The 16,705-nt window shown below is 38.8% G+C and overlaps 1 protein-coding gene across 1 annotated transcript in view; it reads left to right on the top strand.

The window, feature by feature from the left end:
• DPP6 (dipeptidyl peptidase like 6) overlaps window positions 1–16,705 on the top strand; it is a 1,232,953-nt gene that overhangs the window by 952,789 nt on the left and 263,459 nt on the right. The gene's annotated exons all lie outside the window — the stretch shown is intronic.

Below are 16,705 nucleotides of genomic sequence, written 5' to 3'. Positions count from 1 at the left end.
CAGTATGGACTTCAATGAAATGGGCCTCCATTGGACTGGGCTACTAAAAGAGATGGTGGAATTTCAGTTAGCAGACATGAGAAAGAATTGGTTTAAGGAGGCACATATAGAGGTTAGTCCAATCTCTGCCAAAGATAAGCATGCAACAGTAGAAAGACTGGAACTGAGAGTCAGGAGAGTTCTGGTCCATTCCCAGGAACTCATGCCTACCAAGGTGGTAGATTTGTGATTGGGTGAATTCTTATCTGTGAGACTATAATAGATCATCTCCCAGTCCCAGCTATAATACAGATGATCCTCAGAAGTCCTGTCTGATCCTAATATTCCATCTCAAGAAATATTGCTGATTCTGCAAAACTAAGAGTCCGATGAACAGATGGAAACACCTTTATGATACTCCATCACTATTCTGTGCTTCTGTACCTTTAAACACTGATCAAATAAACTGAATTTTTCAAGCTTTCTGTTCCTGAAATAGCACAAAATTGATCATTTCTGAAAGGCTTACCAATGGGGACATGTTTGATGGGCTGTCAAGTATCTTTGGGAATTAAATTGTCTTATTTAATATTATTCCCTTTCCTCTAGTACTGAATAAACCCCATATTCTAGGGTCATTTCAGAGAGGCAGGGGATTTATATATGCCAAGAAGCCATTTTAGCTCTTACTGCAATCCAAACACCCCACAAGCTTGGGGATCAGAGACAAGTATTTGGAAATTGTAGCAGTCACGTCATGTCACAGAGAAAAAAGGATGGAATGGATAGCCCAACCCCAGAGAGGGATTGAGTCAGAAATATCCATCCATCAATACAGCTATGCCAAGCTAAAGTTAATCAGTCCCCCTGGGGCTCTATTCCTCATACAAATATTTATGCTTTAGTAGATGACTTTTGAATACCTAAAATCCTATAAGGTTCAAGGGAATTAATATCTAAAGGTGGAATTTATTGAGTCCTAATGCAGGAGGGGATATTTTAGGAAGGAAGAGCCTTCTCAATGCCCTTCAGATCAATCCTTACTCTTTCAATCCACATCTTCGTCTTAACAGTTTCTGACAGATAGAAGGTGATTAATAACTACTTAGCTGTTGTGCATCATAAATATTTATTGATTGACATCCCTCAGTGAACTCCGTCCCCATGTAGCTTGTAACCTATAATACCATTGCATCCTATAATATTACTGGACTTCTTTGTGTAGGAAAATGAAATATAATGGTGATTAGACATTTAACTTCTTTGACAAAAACAAAAGAAGAACAGAGATAATATCTGGACCTGTGATTTCATTCCTATGAGCACTCCTCCATCAGTGAGTGATCAGCACCTTCTCTGTAACTTAGAATCTTACAGTAACCTAGAGCACTGAGAGGTTAGGCTACTTTCCCAGGGTCACACAGCCCAAATATGTCTGATACAGGACTTGAACGCAGATCTTCTCAACTTTGAGGATAGCTTTCTCTCCATTATGTCACTCACTGTGCCTTATAATACTGAAATTTGGCCCTTCTGCTCTCTTCTGAATCATTAAAAGAATAATCGTTTTCAGAGTATTTATTTAGGCCCCATGTTCACACAGTGCCTTCTTTTGTTGTTGTTGTTGTTCAGTCGTTTTCAACTCTTCAGGACCCTGTTTGGAGTTTTCTTGGCACAGGTACTGGAGTGCTTTGTCATTTCCTTCTCCAGGTCATTTTACAGATGAGGAAGCTGAAACAAACAGAGTGAAGTGACTTTCCCAAGGTCACACAGCTAGTAAGTGTCTGAGGCCAGTTTGGAACTCAGGAAGATGAGTCTCCCTGACTCCAGGCCCAGCACTCTATCCGCACTGTGCCACCCAGCTGCTGCCATCATAAACACATAAAGATGAGACATAGACTCTACCTTTTAGAATCTAAAAATTTAAAGGAAAAATAATGCTGAGGTAGGTAGACCTTTAGGAAAGTATCCCAAACGCAAAGGGAGGAGAACAAAAAGGTGAGAATTATTAGGTTTACTTTTTTGATTTTTATAATTTTTTTCATTTCATTGAATTTTTAGGAATGGGACAGAAGTGGGAGGGAGTCATTTACTGGGAAATCCATAGAAATGGAAGAAGTGAGAAGTATGGAATATAGAGCACAGAACAACAAGAAATAAAGGAATAAATAACACTGAGCAGACACATCAGCCTGTTCTTGGCTTGAAGGTAGCCCACATAAAGTCATCTAATTTACTTATGAGGTAGTGACAGTTCCTAGTGTTTTGTCCTGCTAGTCACTACAGGGCTGAGGTAAGGACAATTTGTGCCCAGGAATTAACAGATCTGATTAGCAGGGAAGTGGCTCAGCCCAGGGTATGTGAGAAAGTCAACAGGACAGGAAAAGATTGGACCAAAGTGGCTGGCCACTACCACCCACAAATCAAAGCTAGAAATCCATCAGTGTGTGAGTTATCAGATTTCAAGGACTAGGCAGGAAAAATATTGGATGAGTTCTTAGGCAGCTTTTCAAAAGCCAAGGGGAACCACAGTAGTGAGCATCAGGAAAATAACATAGAGGGAAGATCTTGCCCAGAAAAGTGATGATTACCTTCAGGCAATGGAATGACAGGGCAGCAGGTGTTTGATGGAGGGCTTGGTGCCACACATACCTTCCCATTCAGCCACAAGTTACCTGGTCTTCTTCACTTCAGACTACCTTCTAGGAGATGAGGGGGTCACAACTGTAACAATCTCTGTGAAATCTTCAGGAACTAATCATTCTCTAACAGATAAATCTCACAATAAATGTTGAGTTGTCACCCTAGAATCATAAAATCACAAAGAACTTCAAAGGACTCTGCTTGTTTGTAGTGGCCAGCATGTATGTTTAAAGTCATAATGTAGCAGAGACCCAGGGTGAGCTATCATCTCCCCTCATTGTTTTAATGGCAACCTTGAATGAAATCAGCCAAGTTTATCTTTGGTGTCCTTCAATTAACCCTTTTAGCACTGCCTTTTCCAACTGACCTTTCCCTCTTCTCTGCTGCCCTCTCTTATGTGCCCATGGGCAAGTTGCTTTGACTCTCTAGACTTCATTTACTTTATCTGTAAAATGGGGATAAGAATACAGGTTCACTCTCTCCTCTGATGCTGCCTACCTATATTGCCTTAGGCAAATCATTTCATTTCCCTGGGCCATAGTTTCCTCATCTTTAACATGGGGGTGAGGTAGAGAAAAGTCTCTAAGTCCCTTCTGATTCTTGTCCCATGATTCTTACATGCACTACCTACCTCCCCACCTCACAGCACTGCTGTAAATAAGGTTCTTTCTCCATCTGAAAGTGCTATAGAAATATAAGTTATTGTTGTACATCGGGGGAAGAGAAAGATTTCTGAGCAGAAGTTTTTACCTCTTTAATAACTGTTGAAGCTAAGATGGATCATAGGAGATAGTGATTTCTTTGGGGGAACTTTGTTGCTCTTGGCTTTTCTTGTATTGTTTTAGTTTAAAAATGAAAGCAATGCCCAAACAATGTGATATATTTCTTTTGAGATAAAACAAAGCCTTAAAAACTATAATAGACTTAAAGTAGTGTAGGTGGCCAAGAGTGTCAAAATAGAAATGGTTTTTACTTGGTCTTATGATCATTTCTGTGCTGAAGCATGAAATATTTGAAGGTATAAAGTTGTTTTGGGTTTTTTTTAATTATAAAAAGATAGCAGATGTGGAGTAATTTTATTTTTTTTCCCAAGTGCAATCCAAGAGAAATCTGGGATGTCAGCTGCACTGTTTAACATCCCCCTAGTGTACTGCAAAGATTGACTCTTTGGGTTTGTGTCAGTAAGGCTTAACCACCTTCAGTAACCACATGGCTTTATAAGTTTTGAGGTAGGGTAGGAAACATAGATTTGAATCAATAATTTGTAGGGTGGTATATCATCAAGGCAATATTCACAACGGTTTCTATTGCTATGAATATACCAGTGTGGCTCTGAATCGCAAAATATAACACTCTCCATCTAGAAGACAGAAGCAAAACATGTATTCAGACACTAGAAAGCCAAATCTCAACACCAGTAAACCAAATCAATCATAGCAACAAAGAAATTAATAAGCATTATCACTACAGGGAGCAACTCCATCCCAAAGCCTTCCCACAAACAAACACAATCCTAGCTGCTTATCTGCATCCTCTCTCTCCCACTGCTCTAACTGCTCTGACCTCACTTCCTTTCAGCTCTGTTTCACCCTTCCTGCTCCACTTGTTCACCAAGTTCTTCCTACTGCAGGTGACTTAGGCTTCTATGTGACTTAAGCAGATCACATGGACCTATTAATGGAAGGGAAGATCTTCAAATTAAGCAAAAATACATTAACAATACAGATGGTCCTCAGGCAGTCCATTGAATTGGGTTGGTTGCTCCAATCCACTAGTCTTGCAAGCTAAGGGCCAGTCCTAGGCAGCATTGGGAAATAAATGACTTTTGTATCCTGGCCCTCCCTTTTTGAGGTCCTTCCTAGATCTCTGGATCCCTTTTGGTGGCTCCAGGCTGCTTAATTGCTAATTAAGCAATTTTGGTGACAAAGCTAAGTAATATAAAATATACCCTCCAATCAACATTTTAGGACAAAAATCAATTGAGGGGGCAGGGGTACAACAGGACAGGATTGGAGAGGACCTCAGCTCATGTCTGGCTATAGGGAAGGCAGGGAGAAAGGAAGCATGCCACCTGGTAGCTTCCTTTTAAAATTAATTAGCCTTGTTAAACAAATGCTAAGCTGAGTTCTTTCTTTGCTATTGAAGCAGTATAAATGCTGTCAGTGTTCCCTAAATGTTGATGTCCTAGACCCAAACCCCAGTCTTCCTATCCTAGTCATGATCCTGATGCCTAGTCAACAAGCAATCAATTGTAAGATGATAGAGCTAGAAGAGACCTTCCAAGGATCTCATTTTATAAGTTGAGAAAACTCAGGCTCAGAGGTTAAAATGACTTGCCCCATGATACATAGCTATTAAGGCAGCATTTTAATTCTGGAGGCAGGTCAGCCATCAAATGAGAGTGAGAGATAACAGATGAATTCCTTGGGCACAGTATCAGTATACTCAGAATTTTATAAGACCCAGAGGAGGGAGGTATCTAGATAGACTTCTATCAAGGATTCATAAGAGGACTTGAATAACAAGAACCAGAGATGGGAAGGCATGAATAGGCCATGATCTGAACTGATGAGGGATTACTCACATAAATTAGATCATTGATCAATTAACTGAGCTATTATTTTTGTAAATGTATTTTTATCCCTCCCTGCCAATTACATGTTAAAACAATCTTTTAACCCTTGTGGGTTTTTTTTAAGTTTTAAGTTCCAAATTCTATCCCCCCACTTCCCTTCCTCCTATCCTTCCCCCCTCCCTGAGATGGGAAACAATCAGCTATAGGTTATACATGTGGAATTGTGTAAAACATTTCCATATAGTCATTTTGTACAAGAAGACTCAAAAGAAAAAGAAAGAAAGAAAGAGTGAAAATAGTATACTTCAGTCTATATTCAAACAATATCAATTCTTTCTCTGAAAGTATGTTTCATCAATAGTCCTTTGGGATTGTCTTGGATCATTGTATTGCTGAGAATAGGTAAGTCATTCACAGTTCTTCATCAAACAGCATTGCTGTTACTGTGTACATTATTCTGGTTCTGCTCACTTCACTTTGCATCAGTTCATGCAGGTCTTTCTAGGTTTCCTGAAATTATCCTATTCGTCATTCCTTATAGCATGATAGTATTCCATTCCAATCATATACCACAGCTTATTTAGCCATCCCCCAATTGATGGGCATACATTCGATTTCCTATTCTTAGCCACTAAAAAAAGAGCTGTTATAAATATTTTTATACAAAAAAAATTCCTTTTTTAAAAATATCTTTGGGATATAGATCTAACAGTGGTATTGCTGGGTCAAAGGGTAAGCATAGTTCCAAATTGCTCTCCAGAATGGTTGGATCAGTTCATAACTCCTTCAACAATGCATTGGTGTCCCAATTTTCCCACATCCTCTCCAACATCCATCATTTTCCTTTTCTGTCGTATTAGTCAGTCTGATTAGTATGAGGTATTTGACTGAGCTATTATTGAGTTGAAATAAATTAGTTGAAAAAAACTGAGATGTTTAGCCTGAAGAAGAACATACTTAAAGGAGGATGATGATGTCTTCAAATATTTTGAAGGGTCCTCTAATGAAAGAGGGATTAGATTTTATTCTGCTAGTCCCCAGAGGGCAGAGCTAAAACCATAGAGTGAAAGTTATAATGTTACACATAGATTCCTAATAATTAAGACTACCCAGGAATGGAAGGTGATATCTCATGAGAATAACTTAGCTGTCAATCAGAAGTCTTCAGGCAGAGCCTAGATGACTATTTCTTATCAGAACTATCCCTGAGAAAAGGGATCATGGCAACCAGAGTTTTTCTACAGGCTCCAAAATTTAGAAGCTACTGACAGTACTTCTACTCCTTCAGCATATAGCAACAACTGAGAATAGAACCTTGTGTATCAACAACATTTAGATAAAATGGGAATCGACCAGATAGTTGGCAGTCCGTGCTTATACTCCAAGTGAGAGCATCCCCTGCATGTCTCCTGTTTCCCCATTGGCAGCTTTGATGGCCTCCTAAAGGTAGCCTCAAGGTGTTCTAGTGTCTCCTCTTCTTGGGACATTGTATTCTGAAGTCTAAGATCTCTTCCCAATCAAAAAATATTTATTAAGCACCTATTACATGCCAGGCATGGTGCTAAGTACTAGAGATATAAGACAGTACCTGCCCTCAAGGAGTTTATAATCTAACAGTGGAAACAACATGCAAACAAATATATTCAAAGCAAACTATGCCCGGGATAAGACACCCCAACAGAATCTGGCTTAAAAATTTGATGTGAAGGCATATGTTGTGGTGTTTGTCCTGAATATTGCTGGTTTGGTCTCTACTTTTGGGAGGTTGCCACAGGAGAATAATGATTCAAGTAGGAGCTAAAATAAAGGATTTTTATCTCTCAGTCCTATGACGCTATCATCCCTTCCAACTCTAAGATTCTGTGGTAAGAAATGTACTAGTTTTATGTACTCAAGTCACTAAGAAGATATAACACATGCCAAGGTGTTTATATGTTATGACTTGGAAATGTCATTGCTGGAAATATGCCTAAGGAAGTCAAAGACAGAAGGAAGAGTTCTCTAATAATAGTAACTACTAGCATTTATGTAGTGCTTCGAGGTTTGCTAAGTGCTTGGCAAGTATCATTTCATTTGATCCTTAAAACAACCATGGGAAGTTGATGCTGTGATTAACTCCCTTTTCCAAAGGAGGAAACCAAGAGCACACAAAGATCAAGTGTCTTGCTCAGGGTCACAAAGGATATATGTGTGTGAGGATGGATTTGAACTTAGGTCTTCCTGACTCTAGGTCCCACGCTTTATCCACTTTGCCTATACCTAGCTGCCTATAGATATGTAAAATATTCATTGTAGAACATTTTGTGGTAACAAAAATCTGTTAACACAGTGGAGAATGGATGAACAAACAGTGATACATAAATGCAATAGAATATTATTGCTCGGTAAGAAATTATGAATGTGAAGAATTGAGAGAAGCCCAGGAAGTTTTCACTGAACAGAAGCAGAGTGAAAAAAACAAAACAATATGCACAATGACCACAGTAATGTACATAAGGACACTTTTGTAATGACTCCTTTTGGCTACAAAGAAATGGATTCAGAAATGTACCTTTTCTTGGGTAGATGATAAGCTCTGGCTGTGCAAGTTTGAATAGCCTCATCAGCTTTGGTCTTTGGGTCATTCATTTTTGCTTAACAAGGGAAGATTCACCAATCATTGAGTTAGGACCAGGATTTTTACCTTCCTATTTCCTCATTCAGAAATCAGCCTCTTATAGGTTATTCAGCCAGCATCTGGAGGACATTGCTAATAATGATACTGGATTAACTTTGTCCTTAATCTGGTTGAGACTCCACCCAAGTAGGGAAGCCCATTGTGTTCTACTCAGGGTTGGGTGGGAGGTAGATCCTTTGACTAGATTGCCTGGGGCTAGGGGTAGTCTGGGAGTAAGAGTGACATAATCAAAGTCAAGTCCCCCAGCCCCACATTGGAATAGGTCTACCTTTCATTATATTCATCTCATTAATTGTTAACCAATCGCCACTTATTAGGAACACCCACTCTTTCAAGGGCATACAAGTATTAAGAGACCTGCATGGTCCATCTTGGTTTATGAGAGACAACTATCCTTTTATTAATTGTTCACTAGTCATAATAAAATGATTAATTACCCAGAAATTATCTTTCCAACTTTTTATCTCTCCCAGTTGGATGTGGATCTAAAAAAGATTGTGATATAAAAATCAAAGCATTAATCCCACTTATTTAAAAATATGTGACACCAAAACTCAGCACCATTTTGTTATTTTAGTTATTGGATCAGTTGTAGTTTCCTTTAAGAGCAGTAAGTTTATTTTATTCTTGCAACCATATTTTACGATAGCTTGGTCTTAGCATCTGTTTTTCCTGCCCCTTCCAGTTTCCTCTCTCTGGGTCTTTGATGCTTCACAACTAGAAGCTGTCACTGCCACTACTTCAGTAGCAATAGGATGTCAGCTAGCTTCTCATCATTCTTGCTTAGTTTCCTAGCTACAGCAGGTTCTACCCGAGATGGATGTTGGAACCTTGAAGGCTAAGTTTAGTTGTTCCTGTTGTTGCTTTTTTTTTTTTCCTAAGGAAGACTTTTCAATCTGAGAATCACAGTAAAGTGATGTCACCTGGAACTAACAGAACCTGACAAGCACAACTCCCCTAATTAGCCATCCCTTACTCACTCGAAGTCATAGCTGTCAGACCAATTCAAGCCCAGGCAGAAGGGCAGAACTGATAGCCTAGAGTCCAGACTCCTATTTCTGGGACTAACTTGATCATCTGTTATCATTCTTGATTCTCTCTGGCCCTGAACTTATGGTTAGAGTGGAGATATAGCAAAGAGATTTTCGTTTCAGGCCTCTCAGCCTTCCTTCTGCATCAGTGACTTTTCATACTCTTGTTATCTGATATTATCTCTTGAAGGGATGTTCAAATCATTCAGGTAGCACAGTAACCTGAAGGGACTTACTTTAGTTTGGCTGGGTGGTTATGTGAAGAGGTACAGATGTTGACTCTCTGTATTGAATGAAACAATCTTATTGAAAGTGGTTTTGAAATCCACCCTCCCCACCCCACCAATACTCACACACACACACACACACTCACACACTCGTGCACGCTCTCTCTCTGCCTTCCTTTCTCTCTCTCTCTCCATTTCTCTCTCTGTTCCTCTCTCTCTTCTCCTCTCCCCACCCCTTTCTCCCTTCATCTTACCATTGATTTGGCAGAAATCCTTCCTACAGGACTTCTGTAAAGTTAAAATAACATTTATTTACTTGGATGCTAGATTTCTTTTACTGTCCAGTAATTTACTGGCCAAAGAGTGATGGGACCCAGTTTTATATCTCCCCCCTGTTGTTAGCAGCTATGAGTCTCATATTTCTGACTCCAAAGGTGATGCTTAATCATGTTTCTTTGGAGTCAATTTTCTGATTCAGAAAAGCCTCATTTAAGTGGAAATGGTGATAGATTTAAAGTCAGAAGACCCAGATCTGAATCTTGGCCCTGACACTTATCAGTTGTCAATGCAGTTACTTTGAGCTGTAATTTCCTCATCTTGTAAATTGAGAATGAGTAAAATGTAAAAGTTATATTTAAAGTGAAGAGCAACCTTTGGATAAAAGAAAAAAGCAGAGAATACAAAAATTGAGTGCCGCCATGAGATTGGGATGAAAATATTGACAGTTCCACATAGGGTAATGATGGAGAGATTGTTTCTGAAAAGCCAAAATGCTTGGGCAAAAGGAACAGAGGTGACAAACAGAAAATAGATGTGACCAGTGATGTACATTTGCACTTGACTAGAATGTAGAGTGCCACAGAAGCCAGAATTTGGTTTGGGGCTAGACTGGGGGTTGTAGGGGCATAACAGAGCCAGAAGAAGGTATGAAATCTTCCTATGGCAGCGTGGGCCTACCAGCTTTTAACCAGCCTGGTACCAGGCTAAGGACAATGGCAGAAGTGAAGGTAATTTGGTTATAGTAGTGAAGGCAACAACATTTGGGATTTATAGACTCACAGAGTTTGGGGAGTGCCCTCAGCAGTCATCTAATCCATCACACAACTGAAAGGAATCCCCACTGTACCATATCCAACAAGGGGTTATCTAACCTCTACCTGAAGATCTTCAATCGGTGGAACCTGTTGCCCCTCAAGGCATTCCATTCAACTTTGGGATAGCTCTCATTTTTAGGAAGCTTGAATTTGGAAATCTAGCCTTCCCCGCAATGTCAAGCATGAGAATAGTGACTATTGTGTCCAGTAGAAGTCTTGTGTGGGAGTTGGGATGAGTTTGGGTCGCTTTTCAAAGAAGGATCAAGCAAGATTCAGAATCAGTGTCCCCAGAACCCAGGAGTTGGTTTTCCCTCCCCCTTCCAATTGAGTCATATTTTGTCTGATACAAATCTTTGCTGTCTCCTTGAGGAATGGGCTTTATTCAGGTAACAGTTGTATATAAACTCTTAAATGAGCTTGCCTTAAGACACTGAGTTAATTACTTGCCCCTTAATGCTTTTCTCTTTGTATCATTCAGCAAATGTCATTTGCCTCAATATGATGGCATAAGCAATTCTCCTTCCTTGATGTCTTCCCATAAGCTGTCTTCTAAATGCAAAGAATATGCCCCTTATTAGGAAGCTGTATATCTTCTGCCCTTACGCTGTCCATCAACCAGTCTGCCCATGAATAAGCTGCCTATAGCTAGCCAAGAAATTCTTCCCTCCAATTACAAGCAATGGATTAGGGAAAGAAAAAAGAAAAAAAAAAAGGACGCTGACTCCTCATATATCAAACCCTGTTTCAAGGGCATTTAGCTCACTCTGTCTACCAGGAACAAAGGGTCTGGGGGAACATTTCACTGAAGTTGACAAATCCAAATAAGGAAGGCAAATTTATCTGTTTCGAGGACAAGTAGATTCTTTTATGAACATCATATACGTGGAGAGGATCAGACCAAAATGACACCCCATTAATAACTTATAAAAGCATCTAATTAGTTAGGGTTAATTTGGTATTCATTGTAAGAACATTCATCATGAGTTCTGATGGCTGATGTTAGCCAAGAAATTAATATTCCAGGGCTGGAAAAATCCCCTTATATATACCCAAATAACAGACTGAGTCATATTAGTGCATGATTTAATAGCTCTACCAAGTGTATCCTTCAAATTGAAGACATTTAATGCAATATGGTATCACTCCATGAACCTGTAAGCCTAAATCACTTAAGTATTGACTTAGATCTGAGTAAATACATTGAGCCCAGTATGTGCCTGGCACATAGTAGGTGTTTGAACAACATGGATCAAAAGGGCTAGTATAGCAAAGAGCTACCTATTGGCCACTAGCAAATGACCAACACAACTGAGCAGTGACTATGGGGGTGCTTCCTAGTACCCACAAAGCCTTCTGAAGACATGCTGATTTCAGAGTAGAGGAACAAAATTGCAGTATTAATAGCTCACATTTATATGGCAGTTTTAGTTTTATAAAGCCCTTTCTTCACAGTAACCAGCAATATTATTGTTCCTATTTTATAAATAAGGAAATTGAAAAAGACACAGAGAAACCACATGATCGGACAAGGATCTCACAGTCAGAGACAGCCAAAAATAAACCTTAGTTCTGTTGACAAGACCAATGTTTTTTTCCATGATGCTATTATTTTTTTTAATTAATTGATCAGATTTTCAATTAATTCATTTCTCTCCCTCACACCCCCACACTATTGGAAAAAGAAAAACACAAATAAGACCTTGTAACAAATATGCACAGTCACACAAAACAAATTCCCATATTGACCTTGTCCAAAAATGTATGTCTGATCCTCCGTCTTAAGTCCATCACCTCTCTGTGTGAGGCTCTACAAGAAGGTTGCCCTAAAGAGGAAGGAAGTGAGGGAAATCAACTAGTTAAAGATTTCTTATTCCAGTGGCTTCCCTCTGTCATGTTATAGGACTGAGGGAAAGCCACAAGAAAATGATCCTTAGATCACTTGGGTGGGAAAGTCTAGGGAACTTCAGAAGTCCAACTTTGATTTTTGACCAGCTATCGGTCCGCAGAAAAGCTAGAAGCCAAATTGAAAACAGGTCTGATCCAGGAGTCTTAAATCCAGTTGCCTGAATGGCCCATGACATAATACTTCCTTCCTCATCAGAGATTCTTTAATGCAATTGCGATTGAAATGGCGTATTACTTCTTATGAAGACTCTTATTTCTAAAGATGCCCTACATAAGCCTTGGCAATATTAGGTTAGAGAATTTCAAGATAATTCATCATGTGGAATTTAAAAGCACACTCAGAGTTCTGCATTAAGAAGGACTCCGTTTACTGATAAATTCTTTAGATAATGTAACAAGGCAGCAATAAATTAAAATAACCACATTAGACATTAGGACAGAAAAGAACTGACCACAGTTACATTTACAGCTTCAGGTGAAATCATCATCTTCAGTTCTGGACAGAGGATTGTTGGACTGCCTTATTGGATGGTTGGGCATTTCTCTGAGCCCCTTTGGGCATTTTTCAAGGAGAATAAGGAAACAGTAATCACCTTATCCTCTGAATAGTCTTCTTAGCAGCCTAATGTATTTCTCATTTGCCTGGCCTGAACTGTGGAATTCTGTCATCATCAGAGACGGAATACTTATTAAGGGCTTAAAATATTACAAGCTAATATTTTGGTGATTCTGTGGCTTATATTTATAACATGTAACAAAAACAATGACAGCCCATGATCTCCTTTTGTTCTGAAATCCTATCATATTTACCATATGATTGATCTCAACACTTAATCTTTTTATTACCTTGAGTATTCGGCTCTTTTATATGTGTATGCCTTATCTCCCCTGCTAGAAGAGAAATTCCTTGAGGGCAAGAATGATGAGTGCTATAGACTTAGGAGTCCCAAGACTCAGATTCAACTAGGAAGGGCAACATGGAATGGCAGGATGGAATGCTAGACTTTGAGTCACAAGACCTGGGTTCAAGTCTTACTTCAGATGCTTTAATAACTGGGTGACACTGGGCAAATCACATATTATTTTAGCTTCATTTTCCTTATCTGCAAAGTGGAAATAATAGTAGTACCCTCATCATAGGTTTATGAGGAGCAAATGTACGTGAAATGCAACTGTCAAAGTTCAAAACATAAGGGACTCCATTTCTTTATCTGTAAAATGAGAGAGATTGGAGTAGATGATCTCAAAAGCAGCTTCCAATTCATACAAGTTATAACTCTGTCTGATCCTGGGCAATCATTCAAACAAGATGCATTTATTAAGTGCTTACTATCTATATACCTACCCTCATATTCTAATGGGGGAGATTATATACATAAAGATATATACATACATATATATATACATATATACATATTCACAATGTATTTATATATATGCATATATATGTATGTGTGTGTATATATACATATAATACACATGCACAAAGTGGTTCCATGCACAGTATTTTGGGAAGAGAATACTAGCAATTGGAGCAGCTAGATGGTACAGAGGATAGAGCACTGGGCTTGAAATTAGGAAGATTAATCTTCATGAGTTCAAATTTGGGCTCAGATACTTACTATCAACCCTGTTTGCCTCAGTTTCTTATCTGTAAAATGAGCTGGAGAAGGAAATGGCAAACCACCCCAGTATCTTTGCCAAGAAAACCCCAAATGGGGTCATGAAGAGTCAGACACTAGTGAAATGACTGAACAGATGAATTAGCAGTTGGGAGAATCACGAAAGGCTTCATGAAAAAGTTGATTTATACACTGCCTTTTCTAAAACGAAGTCAGAGACTCTAAGAGGCCAAGGTGAAGAGATAACACAAAAAATGAATACAATATGATTATGGGACAGCAGTAACAAGATGGAGGGAGGAGCAGATCAAGAAAGTCATCTGGTTCCTTTGAGCCTTAGTTTAGAATACTAGGATGACTATTTCACAGTCATTAAAATAGAGATAGAAATTGGACCTGTGACCTTACTGATATAGAGAACTCCAGGATAAGGAAACTCCCTACACTAATGCAGACTGACACTCTCAGAAGTTTAGTCTTAGAGAGCTGTCTAGAGCATTGAGCGGTTAAGTGACTTGCCCTGAATCACATAGCTAGTAAGTATAAGAGAAAGGACTTGAACCCAGGTCTTTTATGCCTTCAAGACCCATGAGATTCAAATGGGACATAGTATTTTTAAAGCTGTAAAGCACTATTCAAAGATAAGTTGTTACTCCCTTTTTATGTTCCTCTATAACACACAATGGTAGGCAGAGAATAGGCACTCAATGCATCTTTTTGATAAAATGAAAGCAAAACATAAGGGTAAAATTAAATGTCATGTTCAAGGAATAACTATGCAGAATTCAAGGAAACTGGCCTAATCTAATGTTTAAAATGGAAGAGAAAGGACAGAGGGGGACAGAGAAGGAGGGAAGGAGGGAAGTAGCTTGGCATAGTGTGCCATGATGCTTTAACTGCAGTCAGGAAAAATGAGTTTGAATCGCACCTCAGATACTGTGTGATCATGATGAAGTCAGAACCTCAGTCTCCTTCTCTGCAAGTTAACAATAACCTCTATCACAGGGCTGTTGTGAGAAACGCACTTTTGAAAACTCTGAAGTGCTCTATGGGGCTAGCTAGGTGGCACAGTGGATAGAGTACCAGACCTGGAGGCCAGAAGACTCATCTTCCTGAGTTCCAATCTGGCCTCAGAAGCTGGCTGAGTGACCCTGGGGAAATCATTTCACCTTGTTTTCCTCAGTTTCCTTATCTGTAAAATGACCTGGAGAAGGAAATAACAAACTGCTCTACTATCTTCTCCAAGAAAACCCCAAATGGAGTCATGAACAGTCAGACACAACTAAAACAACTGAACAACAATAACAAAGTTCTCTATAAATGTTAATTATTATTATAGCCAAAGGGATAAATATTAGACTACATGGGGGAGAATAATACCTAAAATAATGATGCATAATTGTGAGTAGTTTTGTTATCTTCTGATACATCCTGGTCAGTAAATATGGCATACTACCATAGAAACACATCAACTGGCCCCCAGAACTTGTCCATTCCTCTAATTTCTCTATTTTTGTTAATGGAACCATCATCTGTTTAATTATCCACTCTGAAAAACCTCAGCATTCTCTTTGACTCTTCCCTTTCTTGTACATCTAATGTGTGCCAGTTGTTTTCCTGTCATATCCCTCACCTCCATCATCAGCTTTCTGCCCACACTACAGCCTTCCTAATTCATGTCCTCCTTGCCTTTCTTCTCTGTGGTTTGGATCATTGCAATAACCTCCTAATTGATCTGGCCTCCATTTATTCCTCTTTCAAATCTATTGTACGTCTGTATAAGGAAGCTCCCTAGTATATTGTTTATATCATAGGAGAAAACATCTATTAGTGAAGGAAGGAAGAAAGAAAAGGAAGGGAGGAGGAAAGGAAGGAAAGAGGAAAAGAAGGAGGGAAGGAAGGAAGAAAAGAAAGAAGATAAGCTATTATTATTATTCTCTCCCCCTAGAATTTCAAACATTCAAATAATGCTTCTGACATCACACTCAACCACAAGCTAAGCAACAATAAAATAATAGAAAGGAAATGTTAAAGTGGAGTGAGCATGTAGTGATTTAATTAAACCAATTTCCACTGTAATAAGAAAAGCTTAGTCTGTTCTCTTCATTCAACTGAGGCACAGGAACATTGAAAAGATCTGGAGTCATTGAAATGTCCTCCAAAGCATTCTGCTTGCTATTGCCTACAAATCTAATCACTAAAAGACATGTTGCATTGTGAACATGTTTCGCTTATGCTTTCTTTTAAATTTCCTTTGTGTTATTGCATTACAGGATTAGTTAATGGGAAAATTTCCCAACCAAAAAGAAATGAATGGTAAAATAATAATAATAACAGTAATTTCCATCAATTGTAAAATGAAATAGTCAGTGAATGATGTCGAGGAGTTGCAAAATGCTGTTCAAGCTCTTGGATTTGGAACGTCCCTATCTAGTATTTCTCAGCCTCTACCAATCCTGCACCTTTCTAGAAAAGCCAGAGAAGATTAAAGTAATGAAATAGGATAGCTCCATTCTTTAATGTTCTGACATTCTGACAAGCATGTAAGTGACCTCAGGAAATATTTTATTTAGTAGTAAAGCTTTAGTTTGATTTCCCCAAAAAAGAAATCCAAGAAATTGGATATATAATCTTATCTTATAGATGGAAATATACTTCAAAAGTCATCTAGACCAATTACTACCCCAAGCAGGCAGCCCAACTACAATATCCCCACATCCCTACAATATCTCCTGCTTAAGAAAGTCCATGGATGGGGAAACTAGATAGCCAGATCTATTTTTAGAGGGCTCTAAGTTTTAAGCTTTTTTCCTAGTTATTTGGGGGGTTTTGTTGTTTGTTTGTTTTTGGTATCTAGCAAATACAGAATGTCCCAAAAATCTTAGTGTAGTTTTAAGGTTTCAAGCTATTGCAACACCTTAAATCCACTTGTGCAATGTATTCTGCCTTCTG

The sequence above is a fragment of the Trichosurus vulpecula genome, chromosome 5, assembly GCF_011100635.1.
Source record: "Trichosurus vulpecula isolate mTriVul1 chromosome 5, mTriVul1.pri, whole genome shotgun sequence".
NCBI lineage: Eukaryota > Metazoa > Chordata > Mammalia > Diprotodontia > Phalangeridae > Trichosurus > Trichosurus vulpecula.
This window is presented reverse-complemented; position numbering and strand designations above follow the sequence as displayed.